At 41.3% G+C, this 19,045-nt stretch overlaps 1 pseudogene; it reads right to left on the bottom strand.

Moving 5' to 3' along the window:
- The window catches only part of LOC100406925 (membrane protein BRI3 pseudogene), a 32,319-nt pseudogene extending 16,128 nt beyond the window's left edge, over positions 1 to 16,191 (bottom strand).
- Positions 16,192 to 19,045: the final 2,854 nt, after the last annotated feature.

Below are 19,045 nucleotides of genomic sequence, written 5' to 3' on the forward strand. Positions count from 1 at the left end.
AGAAATAAGGATGCTTTTATTACTTCTATTCAGTATTGTGCTAGAAGTTTTAGCCAGGGAAATCAGACGAGAGAAAGAAATAAAAAGGTAACCAGATTGGAAAGGAAGAAATTAAGCTATCCCCACTTGCAAATGAAGTTATTTTGTATATAGAAAATTCTAGGGATTCCACAGAAAAGAACTTTTAGAGCAATGAAACTAGTCCAGTAAGGCTGCAGGATACAATATCAATGTATAAAAATCAGTTGTAATTCTATACACTAGCCATAAATAATCTGAAATGAAATTAAGAAAACAATTCTATTTATAATATAATCAAGAAAGAAAGTACTCAGGAATAAATTTAACCAAGGGAGTATAAAGCTTATATACTAAAAACTACAAAACACAGATGAAGGAAATTAAAGACCTAAAAAAATGGAAAGGCATTTCATGTTCATGGATCAGCAAATTTAATATTGCTAAGATGGTGTATTAGTCTGTTCTCATGCTGCTAATAATAACATACCCAAAACTGGGTAATTTATAAAGAAAAAGAGGTTTAATGGACTCACAGCTCCACATGGCTGAGGAGGCCTGACAATCATGGTGGAAGGCAAAGGGTAAAGGGCAGATCAGACCTTGTGAGACTTATTCACTGTCACAAGAACAGCACAGGAAAAACCTGCCCCCATGATTCAATTACCTCCCACTGGGTCCCTACCACGACACGTGGGGATTATGGGAGCTACAATTCAAGGGGAGATTTGGGTGGGGACACAGCCAAACCATATCAGATGGCTATCCTCCTCAAATTTATCTGTAGATTAAATGCTATCTCTATCAAAACTCCAACTGCCTTTCTTGCAGAAATGGGAAAGCTGATCCTTAAGTGTTCCTTGGATTATTGCAAGTCTTTAGTTAATTAGAGTTCTGAAAACATTTCATTTTGACATTTTTGCCAATGTTCTTGGCTTTATAGAAGAATTGGCTTTCAAAGTTCCTTTCACCATTCTGTAAGAGGGAAATGTATAACTTTATGTGTATGGATTTGAGAAGAAAAAAGATCTCAGATTAATAATTTTAGTTTATATCTTCAGAGACTAGAGAAAAGAAGAGAAAACTAAGCCCAAAACCAGCAGAGGGAAGGAAAAATACAGATTAACATGGAAATGAATGAATCAGAAAACAGAAAAACAACAGAGAAATTTAGGGAAACCAAAGTTGATTCTTTGGAAAGGTCAACCAAAGTGACAAAACTGTAGCTAGACTGGCCAAAGAATGATGCAAATTACCAAAATAGCAATGACCCTGCAGAAAGTAAAAGGATTAAGGGGATACTATAAACAACTTTATGCAAACAAATTAGACAATGTAGTTGAAATGGATAAAATCTTAGAGAGAAATAATACCGAAACCAACTTCTTCTTCTTCTTCTTTTTTTTTTTTTGAGATGCAGTTTCGCTCCTGTTGCCCAGGCTGGAGTGCAGTGGCATGATCTTGGCTCACTGCAACCTCCAGCTCCTGGGTTCAAGTGATTCACTCACCTCAGCCTCCCAAGTAGCTAAGATTATAGGCATGTGCCATCACAACTGGCTAATTTTGTATTTTCAGTAGAGATGGGGTTGTACCATGTTGGCCAGGTCTGGTCTTGAACTCCTGACCTCAGGTGATCCATCCACCTCAGCCTCCCAAAGTGCTGGGATTACAGGTGTGAGCCACCATGCCAGGCTCAAAACCAACTTCTTTAGAGAAGAAATAGAAAATCTGAATAGATCTATAACAAGAAATTAAGTTTGTAATTAACACTCTTCCAAAAAGAAATATGGTAGGGAAGTTGCCTATCAAAGTCTTTGGCATAGAGTTGGCCCCAAATAAATGTGAGTCCATTCCTTCTGGCCCTCCTAGATAATGAGGTATCAAAGCCTTGAGCAAAACTTTTCTCCTCTGTTGAATTCTATGGGGACCTGCTATACCCACTGATGTAATTTGAAGAACTAAAAGGTACTTGTCAGTGGGGAACTCACTTTGGTGCGAATTTCAAATGATATGTGCTAAGATCATGGATCATGCAAACCAAGACATCTTGGCCTCAACCAAACTCCATCATGAACAGGGCCAGTTTTTAATGATACTTACCCACAATAACCACTGTCCCCCTTCGCTGACTCAACACACATCCACCCTCACACCCCGACAACATTACACAACCAAACAACCAAGAAAAACTCTTAAATATGGCCGGCTCTTTTCTTCCAAAGATTGTGATCTGGGAGGGGCAAGAGAAGGATTGTATTTCTAGTTGACAGTTGAAGAAACTGAAGTAGAGAGTCAAAGATATCATGACACTATGGAAGGCACAGCTGCTACTTGAACAGTGACCTTAGTTTTCTAATTAATACAACATTGAAAAGAGAGGACCTAGGGTCTAGGTTCAGCTTGCTGTTGTTTTTATCAAACTGTTTCTTTCTCTAGGTCTCAATTTCCTCATTTTAAAAACAAGAGACTAGCCCTTGAACTACTGAACTACGGTGAGGATTGCTATGAAGAGCAGGGTCTGATCCCGGCCTACAGGCATGCTGTGTTTCTTGTTCATGTTCTTCTAAGTGAGGCTGATTCAAGGGAGGTTTGCTGTGATTGTGTAATTGTCTGAGAGTGGACATCATTACAATTAGAAAAGAAATGAGCTAAATCTCCAACTTAGGAAGTTAGGAGAAATAGAAGAGTAAAGATAAAGAAAGTAGAAAGAGAGGAAAAATGATAGTATGAGAAGGGATTAATGAAACAGAAGCAAAATTTAACTGAGGGTTGTCGAAAGCCAAAAGCTGTTCTTTAAAGACTACTGGATATCTTCAGAAAAGTTAAGCATGAGCAAACTATGACAAAAAGGACGTAAATATAAACATAGGAGTTTAAAATTATAGGGATTCCTTAAATAACCTTATATCATAAAGTTGAAAATTTAAGTGGACAATTTCCTATTAAGGTATGTTACCAAAATTAACTCAGAATAAATACAAAATCTCAATAGACCTATAACTATTGAACAAATTAAAAGGAGGTGCCTTCTAGCCCTAGTCTATGAAAACTCCCTTTCCTCTCTCCCTTTCACTGTCTCTCTCTTCCATCTGTCTGTCTCCATCTTTTTCCTTCTGTCTCTCTCTCTCTTTCTGCCTCCCTCTCTCTTTGCATGAGTGTTTTGAACATGCAGAATCAACACTAGAATAGTTCCTGCTTTGAGTGACTGTCCCTGGGTGGGCAAATTAGATGTGTGTCCAGTGGGAAGTGGTATGTCTAATGCCCTCTAAAGGGCAGGCAGTTGTGTGTGTGTGTGATTTCTTTTAGGACTGGTGCTATTGCAGGCTGTGGGTGTGGGAGTGATGGCCTCACTGAAGTTTTCATATGCAGCAGGCAGAGCTCTTGTTAGTTCCTATCTCTTGAAATGTAGTAAAGGGAAGAGCAGTGGGGAGGGACCATGGGGACGGAGTTCTGCGTGTACCTCCGAGGTGTGCACAAGAAGGCAAGGACGCCAACAGGTTGGGGACGGAGTCTGAAACTTCTCAACTTCTACCCCACTGCTGCAGGCTCAGCAAGGGTGAACATATTCTACACCTGGCCTCACACTATGTGGCTGGCCAGCTTTTCTCAGGCCATTTTTGGTAGAAAGGCATACTTTGCAGAGTTTCATTTGGGGTAAGATGCCACGGTTGGACCAAGTGGCCATGTAGATGGCTAGCCCTTTCGAGACTTTCTGCTCTGTGCAGGGATGAAGAGAGAGGTGGGAGGAATCCTGTGAGATGCTGAATTGAGGTTCTCCCTTGTGGGACTGGGGAGAAGATTATACATAATCCCTTCACCTCACCTCGTCCTCTCTCCAGGAGCCTGTAGGTGCCTGAAATTAACATTTGTTTCTTAAGTTTTATTCCCTAGTAAAAATGAAAAAAAAAAAAAAAAACCCCACTATTTTCGGATAACTTATTTTTACAGGAAAGAAGAAACTTTAATTAACCAGGTGCTGTACCCCTTGAGTGAGGATGGGACTGAACTGGGAAGGTAGCCACAAAGAGGACATGAGTACAGGTGGCAAGGAGCACTTCATTGTTTAGGGGAGGGCCGGCCCCAGAAAGCTTCCTGCTCACTGAAATGCTCCCAGGAAGGTGGCTTGCTGAAAATGGATCTTAGACATGTTTTAATCCAACTGTTGTTTTTCAGGTTAAGCAAGATAGGTTTCATTTGATTGCTTTTTGCATTTTCTTTTTTATCTTAGATAAAGGGTGTGCCTGGTTTTTCTGCTGCGAACAATGGCCTGATTGTTAGAAGTCTTGCTTACATGTATATATGTGTGTGTATTTTGCCATGACTCCTGTGTTTTGGAAGTCTTTGGGGACAGATGATATTTATGAATGATGTCCCAAGGGTATAATCAGTGTGACTCATTCTTGGAACCAGTTTCATCCGTTAAGGGGTGCCAGCTACACCCAGTTCACAACTGAACATACTCGAATCATCTTCTCGCATTAACCTGCTCCTGGTTTGGGGTCAGAAGGACATATTTTAGTAGCATTTTCTACTTCTCCAGGGGTTTAATTTCCCATGATGGGGTCCTGGTCCTGGGGACTTTCCGTTAAGAACTTTGACAAGGTGAAAACTGTTACATAATTAAGAATGAAATGACGTTTCAGGATTTCAAAAAACATATCCCCACAGGCAATTTGATGAATTTCATCATAACAGCAGTAATAAAGAATCCTATTTATTCTCTGTCATCCTTTAAGTAATTCAGAAGAATGTCCTGATGTTATCGTCTCTGAATTTATAGGACACCTGTGAGGCTGGCAGGGTGGATTTCATCATCTCTTTTAGTCTGCCTCTCCCAACAGTCACCTTGAAAACAGGGTTACTGAGGCACACGTTGGCCATGGAATGTTCAAAAGCCACTACAATAAGGCAAGGTCAGAATTAGAGACCACGTTTTGGTTTCCAGGTTGGAAAGCTTTCATTTTAAATTCCACTCCCATCTAGTCGAACCAGAGTTCCTGATGGCATCTGAGACTTAATTTGAGATGTTGAGGCGTGTCCTGCCATGACTTTTACTGAGGGCTGGATTTCAGTGAATCTGATTGGCTCACTTCTCCTCAACCCAGCATCACCTCATCTCAAAGGCATTTTCAGTTCTCCAGGAGTCGCCTCTTGCTCCTTGTGCTTTCCTGGCTTTTCCCATGGATGGTGGTCCTGGAGCACTTGGATCAGCCCAATTGTGGTTCTCTGTCTCTGCCACCATGTTTTCTGGTATCTTCATGACCACAGATTAATGGGTCCTGGGAAATTGCTCTGTTTTCACTTTGTCCACCCATTTTGCCAAAATCAGACATGTGACCAGCCTATGGATTAGGTAGGCAATACCCCCACTTTTTTTTTTTTAACTCATCTGTGAAATAGCTGTCTGATCTCCTCTCTGGGAGAGAAGATGAGGAGCGCGGAAACGCACTTCAACCTGCACATCTGGCAGGCGGACGAGAGTGGAATTTCTGGATCAGTTTCTTGGTTTGTGGTCTCTGGGGATTGCTCGTTGAGTAATTCCACATCACATCACTTCACAGATAAGGAAGATGTCATCCCCATGGCATCTCTGATTTCGGCACACGCTTCAGAAAACCCCCAGCAACTCATCTAGAACGTGATGTTTTAAACTGCTATAATCACCAGCCAACTTTGAACATGTGCCATGCACATGACAGCCTTCCTTCTTGCCTGTGAAGTTAGAGCATGAGTCTGCCTTAGTGCACTCCCTCTGTCCAGTCCCTATTGAAAGTGGTAGTGCTGGACCCTGGGAGGCAGTCCTAAGCCTGGACCTACCTAGTGCCTGTAGGGTAGAATTCTTCCAGCAGGCCCAGGCTGCGAACAAAAAATTTGTGAGATGTTAGGTAAATCCCTTCTCTGGGGCTAAGTGTCCTTAACAGCCAAATGACAATAATTATACTTGTCTTACATGAGGCTGGGAAGAATCTTGACTATTTTGGGAAACAGAGTCAGGAACCAACCGAACCAGGCTGGAACAATAGATCAAATGGGTTAACAAGATAAAGTTTAATGGGAAGAGATTTAATGTCCCAGACATGGACTCAGAAACGGTTACCCAGTTGGAATGGGAAAGAGCTGAACAGGCAGGAGCACATGAGAGTGAGTGCTGGACGTTGCAGTTAATGGCAACACTGAAATGAGGACTCTGGAAAGGCCAAGTGCAAACAGGCTGCATTAGTAGAAATGCAGTTCTCAAAACAAGGGGGTATTAGTCATATCGGCCAGACCAGTGCTGAAGAACTGAGCTGGGTTTTGGGCACCACCTTAAGAGGGCAATGAGGTCCCGGGGTGTATCTGGGGAAGACTAACCAGCATAGTGACAAGTATGAAAACCTGGGGCATCTAGGGATCCACAGGAAGATTTGAAAATGTTCTTTTTATTCCTTGGGAAAGGTTCATTTAGTAGGGTTTGGTTGCTGCCCAGAGAACCAACCTATGACAAAAAAGCAAGATAGCAGTTTTTTGTTGTTGTTCAAACTGGTCCCCTGGCTTTTTACTCTGCCTCCTGACAGCAGCCAGAGAAATTCTTTTTAATTGTATCATACATTCATGTGGTTCAGAAACCAATCAGCCAACTAAACCAACCCACCAGCTAACCAACCGAATAAATAAATGTAGAAATAATGAACCAACCAACCAACCGATCTAATCGACGAAAAGAATAAAGACGAATACAGGGAGAAGCCTCCCTCCTATCCTTGTACTCTAGTAGGGAGAGTTTGCCATGGTCCTTAAGAGTGTAGTCTCTGAAAGCTGTGGTGTCTCAGTTTGTCCCAGTCCTGCTACTTTCTAGCTGTGTGGCTTTCGGCAAGTTACTTAACTCCTCTGAACCTTAGCTTCCTCATCTGAGAAATGGAGATAATAATGGTACTTATCTCATAGGGTTGTTGTAAGAATCAAATGAGTCCATCCACAGAAGTACTTAGAACAGTTGCTGGCATGCAGTCAATTCCACAAATGTGTTAGCTCTTATTATTCTCTTAGCTTTCCCCTTTCTCCAGTATTCAATTATTATTTTTATGTCTGTCTGTATTTTGTTGGAGTTTTAAAATGTATATATTATATAAGCACGTGTGAACATCAATTCTTATTTTTCTTATTTTTTAAGTTCCAAAGCTAGTATATTATACATATTGTTCAGCACCTGCCCCCCACCTTTTTTTTAACTTGATAGTATATCTTGGAGATTTTTTCCTCATCATTACAAAGAGAACTTCCTCATTCTTTTTCACAGCTGCGCATATAAGGAAGAAGTTTCTAACAATTAGAGCTTGTTTTAAAATGAAACTCTGTCAGAGGAAGCATTCAGGCGAAGAATAGACAGCCACTTCTCAGGTACGATGGAGTAGAGGTTTATGTGTCAGTGAGGCATTCAGGCTAGAATACTTCTACTGTTCCTCCAACTGAGATTTCTTGATCCTGTGTTAAGTTTTCCAAAGAATCACAGAAGAATTAAAACCTGTCTAGAAACAGTACTGTTGCTTTGTTTATATGACTGGGCTCTGACCTGGGGCTCAGCCAGCACTAGGTGAGGGGGACTTGTAAGAGGCCCTCTTTCAGGGCCCACCTGTGCCATCTCAGAAAGCAGATGGCTCTGAGACAGAGTCTCAGGTTTTCCTCTAACCCAACCCCACCTAAAGCTAACCTGACCCAGGTATTATCACCTGGAGGGAAGAAGGAGTCTGCTACAGGAAGACTTCAAGCCACCCGTTGGCAGGTGTAGTCTCATTGAGATGCGTTTTCATAGGACACTGAGTTTGTCCCCCATTTCTCTCTGAAACTCACCATTGCAGGGGCAACTTTGGTGATGAGCAGTACAGCTGAGCTTTCGACAGGCAGCAATGGCTCCAGGGCTCTTCTACCACCTGCTCTTTTCTGAGTGTTTAATTTGAAGGGAGGTGAGAGATTAGCTCAGCTTCTCTCTACCAGCAGGCCAATCACTAGAGGGTAAAGGTTTCCAGACTTTTAACTGCAGAAGGTAGATGATTACAGGAGATTGTCCATGTGGCGGTAGGGTCCCCCCAGCTTCAACAGAGCCTGAAATGTCCTTTGTAGACATGAAGACTTTTGAGTTTTTAAATTCCACCAGTGTATTTAAAAAAAACGAAGGTCTTGGCTGGGCACGGTGGCTCCTGCCTGTAATCCCAGCACTTTGGGAGGCCAAGGCTGGTGGATCATCTGGGATCAGGAGAGAAGCCTAGCCAACATGGTGAAACCTCATCTCTACTAAAAATGCAAAATTGGCCAGGCGTGGTGGTGCATGCTTGTTACCCCAGCTACTCAGGAGGCTGAGGCAGGAGAATTGCTTGAACCTGTGAGGCTGAGATTGAAGTGAGCTGAGATCATGCCACTGCACTGCAGCATGGGCAACAAGAGTGAAACTGAGTCTCAGAAAAATAAAGAAAAATTCAGGTCTTGTTGAGAGAAATAGCACAAGTATTTTTCAAGCAAACATGTTTCAGTGTGAGTAGCTGAGAACAGAGCTCCTCACCAGGCACTTGGACAAGGAAGCAAGAGGGAATGCATATGGGAATGGGGCATGAGAGGTGGGCAGGCTATTGCGCACTGGCCCCGGCTTGGGCCAGATGGGACCAGATTCTAAATGGAATCACTCTTGTTTACTTGTTAGGATTCTTAGCAGAGCCTTCAATGCAACAGCAGAGCTTAATGGGGGAGGTTGGGGAGAGGCAGGCATGAGACTCCCTCCCATAATCCTCCAATAATTTTCATAAATAGATGAAAAGCCAAGGTGAATCTTGATGACACAGTCTATTGAAAGCTGTCTTCCAAGGAGAAGGAGTTTTCAATAGTATACTATCGAAAGTATGCTTTACACTTTTTTTGAAGTATAATTTACAATAAACTACACATTTTTAATGTGTAGAATTTAATAAGTTTTGATGTGTGTATCTACCCTTGAAATCATCACCACAGTCAAGCTAATGAACATATCCATCACCCCAAAAGCGTTCCCTGTGGCCTTTTATAATTTCTTCCTCTTGGTCCTCCCTGATTCCCCCTTCATCTCTGCACAATCACTGATCTGCTTCCTGTCACTATAGATTAGTTTGCATTCTCTAGGATTTTACATAAATGGAATCAACAATATGTATTGCTTTTTTTGTCTGGTTTCTTTCACTCAGTGTAATTACTCAGAGATTCAACTATGTTGTTACATTTACATAGTTCATTCCTCTTTATTGCTGAGTATTATTCCATTGTACACTTATTGACAAACATTTTGGTCATTTTCAGTTTTGGGCTATTACAAAGTTGCAATGAGCATTCATGTACATGTCTTTCTATGAGCACACACTTGCATCTTTCTTAGGTAATTACCTACAAGTGGAATGAATTATTGGTAGTTGTATATTTAACCTTTCAAGAAAGGGACAAACTACTTTTCAAAGTGGTTGTAATATTGTGCTTTCCCACCCAGCATTGTATGAGAGCTTCAGTTGCTCCATATCCTTGTCAACACTTGTTATGGTCAATCTTTTTAATTTTAGGCATACTAATAAGTATCTAGTAGTTAGTGGAATCTGATTGTGATTTTAATTTGCATTGTGTCCTTAATGTATATTTTCCTAATAACGATAGGCACCTTTTCATGTGTATCTTCTTTGGTGAGCTGTCTGTTCAAATCATTTGCTCAATTTTCCATTGGGTTGTTTACTTTGTTATTATTTAGTTCTGAGAGTTCTTTGTATATTGTAGACACAAGTCTTTTTTTCAAGTCAGATATGTGACTTATAGATATTTCCTTCTAGTCTGTGGCTTGTTTTATCCATTTTCATAATGGTATCGTTTGAAGAGCAAAATTCCTTCATTTTTATAAAGTCCAATTTATAATCTTTCTTCTTGTATGGATGTGTTTTTGGTATCATGTTTAAGAAATCTTTGCCTAACTCCAAAATCACAAATGTTTTTTCCCGTTTTTTCTTCAAAAGTTTTATAGTTTTAAGTTTTAGGTATATAAGCCATTTTGAGTTAATTTTTGTAGATGATTTGAAGTATGGATGGAAGTTCATATTTTGGCATGTGAGTATCTAATTGTTCCAGCAACATTTATTGGGAAGAATTTCCTTTCTCTTCTGAAAACCTTTTGCACCTATTTCAGAAATCAATTTGGCCAGGTATTTATGGGGCTATTCTTTTGTAAGCTTGAACCCTACTCTGTTATAGCTCCAGCTCAGGGCTAGCACATGGCAAATGTTTAATAACAGCTTGGGTATATAACTTGACTCCAGCTGTTTTCAGGAGTTTCTCATTAGATGCGGCTTAATGCTGCTGGTTTTGGGGACAGTGATGCAGTGAGGAAGTCAGATGGCTTGAAGGAGCAGCAGTGTTCTGTTAGTGCTGCGCCAGCACATGCTGGTTCTTGTTCACAGTGCACCCAATCGTCAGCACTAAATAAATCAGGGTCAGCCTGAGTTCCTGAACGACTCCATGGGAAAAAAACCTTCCCACCAGCAAGTTTCAGAAACCATGCCTCCCGCTTGAGGAACCTGGGATTACATAATTCAAAATGCCGTCTCTAGCAAAAGCTCCCTGATGTCTGGTAACTCTCCATAGCAGTGCTGTTCAGTAGAAAGCAAATGTAAGCCATATACATAATTTAAAATTTTCTAGTAGATGTATTTTATTTTTTATTTTTATATACTTGTTTTTTGAGACAGGGTTTCACTTCCTTGCTCAGACTGGAGTGCAGCGGCATGATCGTGATTCACTGCAGTCTCAACCTCCTGGGCTCGAGTGATCCTCCCACCTTCGCCTCCCAAGCAACTGGGACCACAGGCATGCACCACCATGCCCTGCTAACGTTTTTATTTTTATTTATTTTTTTTTTGGAGAGACAGGGTCTCCATATGTTGACTAGGCTGAACTCCTGAGCTCAAATGATCCTTCTGGCCTCTCAAAAGTGCTGGGATTACAGATATGAGCCACCTCATCCAGTTGATGTATTTTAAAACGTGAAAAAAAGCAGGTGAAATTAATTTTGTAATACATTTTTAAACTCAGTATACATAAAATATTATCTTAACAATTAATTGATATGAAATTATTCATTAGATATTTTACATATTTTTGAACTAAGCTTTCAAAAATCTGGTGTATGGTTTATAGTTATAGCACATCTCAAATGAAACTACCCATACTTCAAGTGCTCAGCAACAATATGTGGCTAGTGGCTGCTATATTGGAGAGCACCACTTTTAATCACGCATTGCATGTCTTGCTTTAACGCTTCCCCTTTCTTGAGATCTTTATCGAATGGGAAAGTCCTTCCCTCTGGACCCCAGTTTCTCTTCTCCACCCTAACCTCTCCTGTTGCAGAAAGCCAAAATCAGAGGAGGGGGAAGAGAAGCAAAATATCTTGAAGATGGAAAAGATTAAAACAAAACCTGTTGGGTGCAGTGGCTCATGCCTGTAATTCCAGCTTTTAGGGAGGCAGGGCAGGAGGATAGCTTGAGCCCAGGAGTTTGAAACTTGCCTGGGCAGTATAGTGAGACCCTGTTCTTCAAAAGGAAAACAAAAACAAAAAACAAAACCTAAGTCCAGGTGAAACAAAAGCTCATGAGTTGGGTTGTATTTACACAGCAAGATGAAGAAGAGGTGATGAGGAAGGCTCAGTGGTACAATGGCGCTGGCTCCACAGGAGCTTGCACTTTTCAGGAATATTGCAAACCAGGTGTTAAATACAGCCATTAATGAAAATTAAGTTATATAAACTTTCTGTGGAACAAATTATATTGAAAACATGCAAAATATACAAAACTCACCATATCTAAATTCCGTTACTGCATTTCATTATTATCTATGCTTTTGAGGTTATCGATGATCATTCCATCCGAAAGTTGGAAATACTATATGATGTCCTACTCCTGAGCATCTCTTCCTGAGTTGGTGTCAAAGCTTGAAATTGGTACGAGTATTTACACCTCAGGAAATGGCAAATGCTACAATCAGGGCTTTCCTCCGCAGTTTTCCAGATGCTAATCCTTCATCAGCACATCCCTGGGAAAGCTCCAGGAGGTGTAAACTCAATAAGATGAGGGATGCCTGACACATTATAAATGTTGAATAAATAGTTGTTATGATTACAGTGATTGAAAGTCTGAATAAATCCCATCCCTGTCCCTTTTCCCTTCCCCCACGCATATGAGGATGCTTTTGTGTGAAATAGCTTGCATTGTTTCTGTACATTTTTTTTTTCCATTCACCCCTACTCTGGGCTTTTCTACGTTTGGAGTTCAAGAGTGAAGTCAAGACCTAGCAGGTCTGGCAGACTCTCAGTGTGGTCTGGGTCATGGATCCTAAACCCCTGCGCTGTGGCCCAGTCCCGGTGCGTGGCCTGTTAGGAACCAGGCCGCACAGCAGGAGGTGAGTGAGCATCACTGCCTGAGCTCCGCCTCCTGTTGGATTACTGTCAGCATTAGATTCTCATAGGAACCTGAACCCTATTGTGAACTGCCCATGCAAGGGATGTAGGTTGTGTAGCTTGTGCATTCCTTATGAGAATCTCGTGCTTCCCACCCAACTCTGTCTGTGGAAAAATTGTCTGTGAAATTGGTCCCTGGTGTCAAAAATATTGGGGACTGTTGGTCTAGGTTACACAGTTATTCTCTAACTACTTTCTTTCCCATTGCTGTAGAGGATGGGAGGGGAAAGAAAGCTTTAAACTTACAGTGTTAGATATTCATAGAATTCTCTCCAGGAGGTGAGGGTTTTCTGTTGGTTACCTGCATTTTCTAAGTTTTCTACAATGACACTCCCAATTTTAAGTAAGTTAAAATTTAAAACAACACATAAGAATTTTCAAATGTCTTCAAGGGCTCATTTAGATGTAACTAGCTAGTGCTAAAAGTAGGAAGAGAGGTATTAAGAATGAAAGAGTTTCAGCTGGAATGTATGAGTCTCCCAGTGTTTGGGGATGAATCAATTAAAAGGAGGTGAAACAGGAAAGCAAAAGGCAGGTCTCTGTAAACCCTGGAGTGTTTCTCTTGAGCTACTCTTCCTCCTACACAAGAGCTCCCATCCATCCTCATAGATGACATATGGGATATCTATAATGAATATGGATTTGATGTGATTTCATCTCTGCCAAACTAACTCACAGAACGAATTCCACTTTAGACTATGTTAAATGAGCTTTTAAAAAGTGTATTAAGAGGATAACTTTTGAAGTCTCTAAGCTAGATCAAGAGATGCATTTGGGAGAAAACTTTGGGGACCCCTCTTTCCCCTTGCCCACAGTTAGAGTCATATTTTGATGTCTTTGATTTATAAGGGTGAGGGACTATGGGGATCTGTCTTGAGAGGGCTTTGACTTTTAAGGGATTCAACTAGTTGAAACCTTATGTGCATTTGGAAATAAAGCTCTTTTATATCACAGAGTCTAAAACCTTGAAGGTGGAATGGGACCTCAGAGGTCAATGCTCTAAACCTAATTTGGATGCCCAAGTCCCCTCCTTTTTGTCTCTGCCCAAGTGTTTAGCTCTGCCTGATACATGCTGAGGCAGCCCAATTCTTTTCAAGTGCAGTCCATAGAAAGTTCTGTTCACAATGACCCTAAACCCAACTTCCCATAATGCACAGCCATTATTCCAAGATCTGGGAGATGGGGGCAAGCACAAACATAAATATAAGATAGTGAGTTCTGTATAAGGAAGGGAGACCATTTATTCGGAAACATTAATTCAACATGACTAGCATCTCCTGAGCCATTCTTTCTATGCAAGGCCCAGATCTAGGCTCTGTGGGAGACATAAATAAAATAGAATCCTCACCCTCAAGGAATTCACAAGATATCGTTTAATACGTGTAAACAACAAACTCTAATACAAAGGCAGAAAATGATCTGATGAGGGAAATGGAACCAATATTTGTCAGGTTCCTTTGATGTTCCAGGTCCTGCTTTCATTGACATGGGTCTCATGTAATCCTTGTGGGACTGTGCATTAAACTCCCTGAACCTCCCTTCCTTCTTTGTACAATTTAATGTTGGACTAGATACCTTCTGAAGTCCCTTCCAGCCCTCATATCCCATGATTCATCCTTCTTTTCCCAGTCAGTAGCCCTAGGCTTCCCTCTCCTGGATTGGGCTGGCTAGGGAAATGGATGGGCAAAAGACTTTTTTGTGGTTATTCTCTTTCTCCCCTCCCTGTGAGATGTATTGTTGACTTAAAACCAGTTTGAACAAAGCACTCAGAAATAAACCACAGAGAACCATCTAGAATTGGCAGAGGATAACCCTATGACCCCAGAAGCCTTTTCCAGCTCTAATTTTTATGATTCACTAATTTGCCACACCACATTCAACTCTGTCCGGGAATTCAGAGTTCAAAAAAGATGCAATGTAAATTGCTGGAGGTAATGAGAAGGCTGAAGGCACAGTAGGGCCAGAAGCGTGGTTTTCAGTGAAATTAAATACAGGAAGATATTTAAAGAAGCCAGAAAGCTTCCCCCTCCCCCTTTTGCTTTTCCCTGAGAGAGTCCCATTTTAAGATGGGTAGGGCAAATTTCAGGTTTCTTCTTTTCAGTGGTATGACTAGGTTTTTGCTATGTTATGACTCCAAAAGAGCTGCCTGTTTGTTTTATAACCTCCCCAAAAGCTACTGGATGTGGATGTGGCTGTTTAGCAGTAAGTTCTGCCACAGTTTAAAAAATCACTTTTGAAGTGCTGGGAGAACACTGTAGGAAGACCACTATTCTCTAAATATGTAGGTCCTTTTTATTTTTTATTTTTATTGTTTGAAGAAATTGCTGAGGGCAAGAAAGTTATTGAGATAACTTGGTATTTGATGGATCTCATGAATTTTTAGTGCATTTTCTATTTTCCAAACTTTGGGGGATCTTTAGGCCTCTTGGTGGCACCTTTGCAACTTGCATTAAATTTATGGAATAAGGTACAAGCAGGATAATTGTTCCAGAACTCCACGGCTGCTGAAAGACCAGTAGGCCAGTAGCCTTTGGTGCCTGTGGGAGTTTGGTAAGAGTTAGCTCAGTGAGGGAATGAAGGGTTTAGGTAAGCTCAGGGCATACTAGGGCAGGAGAATAACGACCAGGCACTACAGTGGAGCCGCATAGTGCCTGGGTCCACATTCTGCAGTCTGCTATAGAGTGTATACTGTGCGTGCTTAAATAATTGGTGAAAATGCCATAGAAGGCACCATGTTAAGTACTACCTGAAAAAGTTGTCTTGTGTTTAGAAACTGTGCTCTATAAGAAATATATCTTTCTTTGAGTGTTGGACTTGCACTCAGCAAAAGCATCTGAGGCCTGAAGCCACAGAAGGAGCAGTAGATTCTATTCTTCATCTCATATGCCCTCCGTGGTAAACGGTTATAGAGAAAAGCATTGGGCTTAATTACCAGCACTGTTTATTTATTTTGCTAATTCTATTTTTCTCTAATTTTCTCTCCACTGCCCCCACCAAATATGGAAAGTTAAATTTGTGAGGTAAATGAGTACATGATATAAACCAACTGTATCAAGATTTACATGGTTTATCTACTTTACTTTTCACAAAAACCCTAAAAAGTAGGTGGCATTGTCCCCATTTGCAGATGGGAAAACTGAGAAAGGTCACATGATTAGCCTAAGTTTTCTCAGTGAACAGGCAGTAGTGGAATTTGAATGAGACTCCAAAGCTGGTTCTCCTATTTCTATGCCTTACAGACTAGATATTTTTGTATTTTAAAGGGGGATGAGAAAATAGAAGGCACATGAAGGAGTAAAGAGGTGGAGAAAGGCATGCAGGGAAGAGACAAACGTTTCTTCATCTCAGATGACCCCGGGGTAAATGCCTATAGAGAAGAACACTGGGTTTGATTACCAGCACTGTGTGTTTATTTGTATCTGCTAATGCCATTTATTGTGCTTGGCATGTTCACATCTCTCTGTTCCAGACTGTATTAGTTTTCTATGGCTGCCATAACAAATTACTACAAACAGTGGCTTGAACAGTAGAAATGTATTCCTCACAGTTTTGGAGGCCAGAAGTCTGACATCAGCATCCCTGTGCTGAAATCCAGGTGTCAGCAGAACCACACGCTCTCTGGAGGATCCCAGGGAGAATCTGCTCCTTGTCTCTTCCAGCTCCTTGTCTCTTCCAGTGGCTGCTGCCATTCTTTGGCTTTCACCACATCACTGCAGCCTGTCTCTGTGATCACACTGCCTTTTCCTCTTCCACGTGTGTCAAACCTCTTCTGCCTCTCTCTTACAGGACACGTGTGATTATATTTAGGGACCTGTGACTACATTCAGGGCCCACCCAGCTAATACAGGATAATGTTCACTTCTCGAGTATCCTTGACATTTACAGTTATTTTTTGCCACTTAAGGTAACATTCACAGGTTCTTGGAACTAGGGCATGGATATCTTTGTGGAGCCTGTGAATCAACCTATCATACAGACCAATTATGAATGTTACGGAGCAGCCTAGGTTGACGGCTCAGCCATTTACACATTTTGTTGATGTTTATTTTTCTGACTCCAGATCCCATAGCTGAAGTCACTTCACACCAGTGTCAGTGTAATAATTTGCAACATGTTTGTGTCATGTTGTTGACTCCTCGTTGACATATGAGCCTTAATGTTCCCTGTCCTTATGAGATTAACATTCAGTTCAGATGCTGAGCCTGTGGTTGCCCTTGGTCAGCGTTTACTCAGAAGGCCACAGCTCATCCAGTGCTCACATTTTCTGAAAGCACTGGGTCTCACATTGTCACGAGAGAAGCTAAGATGAGATATGTAGAAGGTCTGATCATAAAGGCAAGGGATGGGTTCAGTGCATTCTTTTCAGCCTGGTGAGGGACAGGGTTGAAGGAGATTTGAGAGGCCTTCGGAGACTGCAGCTGCAAAACAGGAAATGACTTTTTAGCATGTTCTTTGACCTCTGAGTGGAGGACCACTATTTGGAGGAGTGGAGAAGGTGTGCAAACAGGGAAGGGCTGATGACCTTCACAAACCAAACGTGTTACTAGGATGTTGGCGCCATGATGAGGTGGGCACCACTGTTCACAAGCACTTGCAGCCACTCTGGGGTGTCGGAAGTGCTCCTTTACCCAAGTGCTGGTTCTGATGCCAAGATATGAAAACTCAGAGGAGTTTGCAGTCTTCTGAAATTCCAATGATGTCTCCCAAGGCCTTGAAGTTGTCTTTTGACCTGAAAATTAGATTGTTGGGAGTCATTCCATCATTTTAAATTCAGGTTTTCCCCATTCCCCTGGTCAAACCAACTCATTCTGCTGATATGCCCGTTTTGGACATTTGTGTAGAGATTCTTTCAGTTACTCAGTACTGAAGCCTTGATGTCAATGTTGACCCTTTCTTTCCTTGGCTTCCCACCTTCTTCAGTTCTTTATGGATAAGGAAGATAGTCTAGTGATAGGACTGCAGGATCTGAAGTAAAGAGAGAAACAAAAAATAAAAGTTGGGTTGGAACTAGGCTCTGCCACTTACTTGCTATGTGACCTTGGACCTGTTGTTCAATCTCTTAAAAATTAGGGTAAGAGGCAACTTCCACATAGACTTATTATGATGATTATGTAACAATAATAATATGAGCTAATAAAAATAGTTATTCTTCTTCTTTCTTTCACTGTGATATTGTGAAATATATATTTAGTTTTCTACTATTTCCTGGCATAAGATTCCTAAAATCCTTAGAATCTCTAAAGTGATATATTTTTGTATGTTAATGATTGACTGATGGTTGACAACCCCTAGGTAGCTTCAGGATGGGGGCTGGTCACCAGAAAGACCAAGGCATGATTAGAGGGTTGGGACTTTCAGTCCCACCTCCATACGTCTGGGGAGAGGGGTTTGAAGGTGAAGTTGATCACCCATGGCCAATGGTTTGATCAGTCATGCCTATGCAATGAAGCCTCCATAAAAACCAAAAGGGCAAAGTTTAAGGAGCTTCCAGGATGTTGAAACATGGAGTTCCCTGAAGGGTGGCATGTCCAGTGAGGGCATGGAAGTTTCGTGTTTCCCAAACCCTGCCCTACACATTTTTTCATATGTATCCTTTGCAATACCCTTGAGAATAAACCAGTAAATGTAAGTGTTTTACTGAGTTCTGTGAGCCACGCTAGCAAATTAATCAAAGCTAAACTGGCAGTCATGGGAATCCCAACTTGAAGTCAGTTGGTTAGAAGTTCCAGAGGCCTGGATTTGCATCTGGCATCTGAAAGGGGGACAGCCTTAGGGGACTGAGTTCTGTGGGATCTGATGCTATCTTCAGGAAGATAGTGTCAGAACTGAATTAAATTAGAGGCTATCCAGCTACTGTCCACTGCAAAATTGCTTGCTTGCTTGGTATGTAAGAAAAATCCCCATGCATTTGGTCACAGAAGTCTTCCATGTTGATCATTGTGGAGTGAGAGCAGCAGAAAAACGGTTTGAGTATTTTCTACTCACTTATACTTCCAATCTAGTTTAGGCCTTGGTGACCCAAATTAGCACTGTAATAATAGATTCTTTCAAACCAGTAGTTTTCAAACCTTTTAACCATGACCCACAGTGACAAATTTACTTTATATTATGACATTAGAAACACATTCACAAAATGAAAGATTTTATGCAATATCCTGATATTTTTTATTCTTTTCTCACTTACTGCAAAATGTAGTTTTTTGTTTGTTCGTTTTTGTTTTTTTTCTGTGATGGAGTCTTGCTCTGTTGCCAGGCTGGAGTGCAGTGGCATGATCCTGGCTCACTGCAACCTGCGATTTTCAGGTTGCGGTGATTCCCCTGCCTTAGGCTTCCAAGTAGCTGGGACTACAGGCATGCGCGACAACACCCAGTTAATACATTTTTGTATTTTAGTAGAGATGAGTTTCACCATATTGGCCAGATGACCTTGATCTCCTGACCTCATGATCTGTATGGCTTGACCTCCCAAAGTGCTGGGATTACAGGTATGAGCCACCACGCCTGGCCAAAAATAGTTGGTTTTAAATCGAATTGATTTTATGA

This window comes from Callithrix jacchus, chromosome 4, assembly GCF_049354715.1.
Source record: "Callithrix jacchus isolate 240 chromosome 4, calJac240_pri, whole genome shotgun sequence".
Taxonomy (NCBI): Eukaryota; Metazoa; Chordata; class Mammalia; order Primates; family Cebidae; genus Callithrix; species Callithrix jacchus.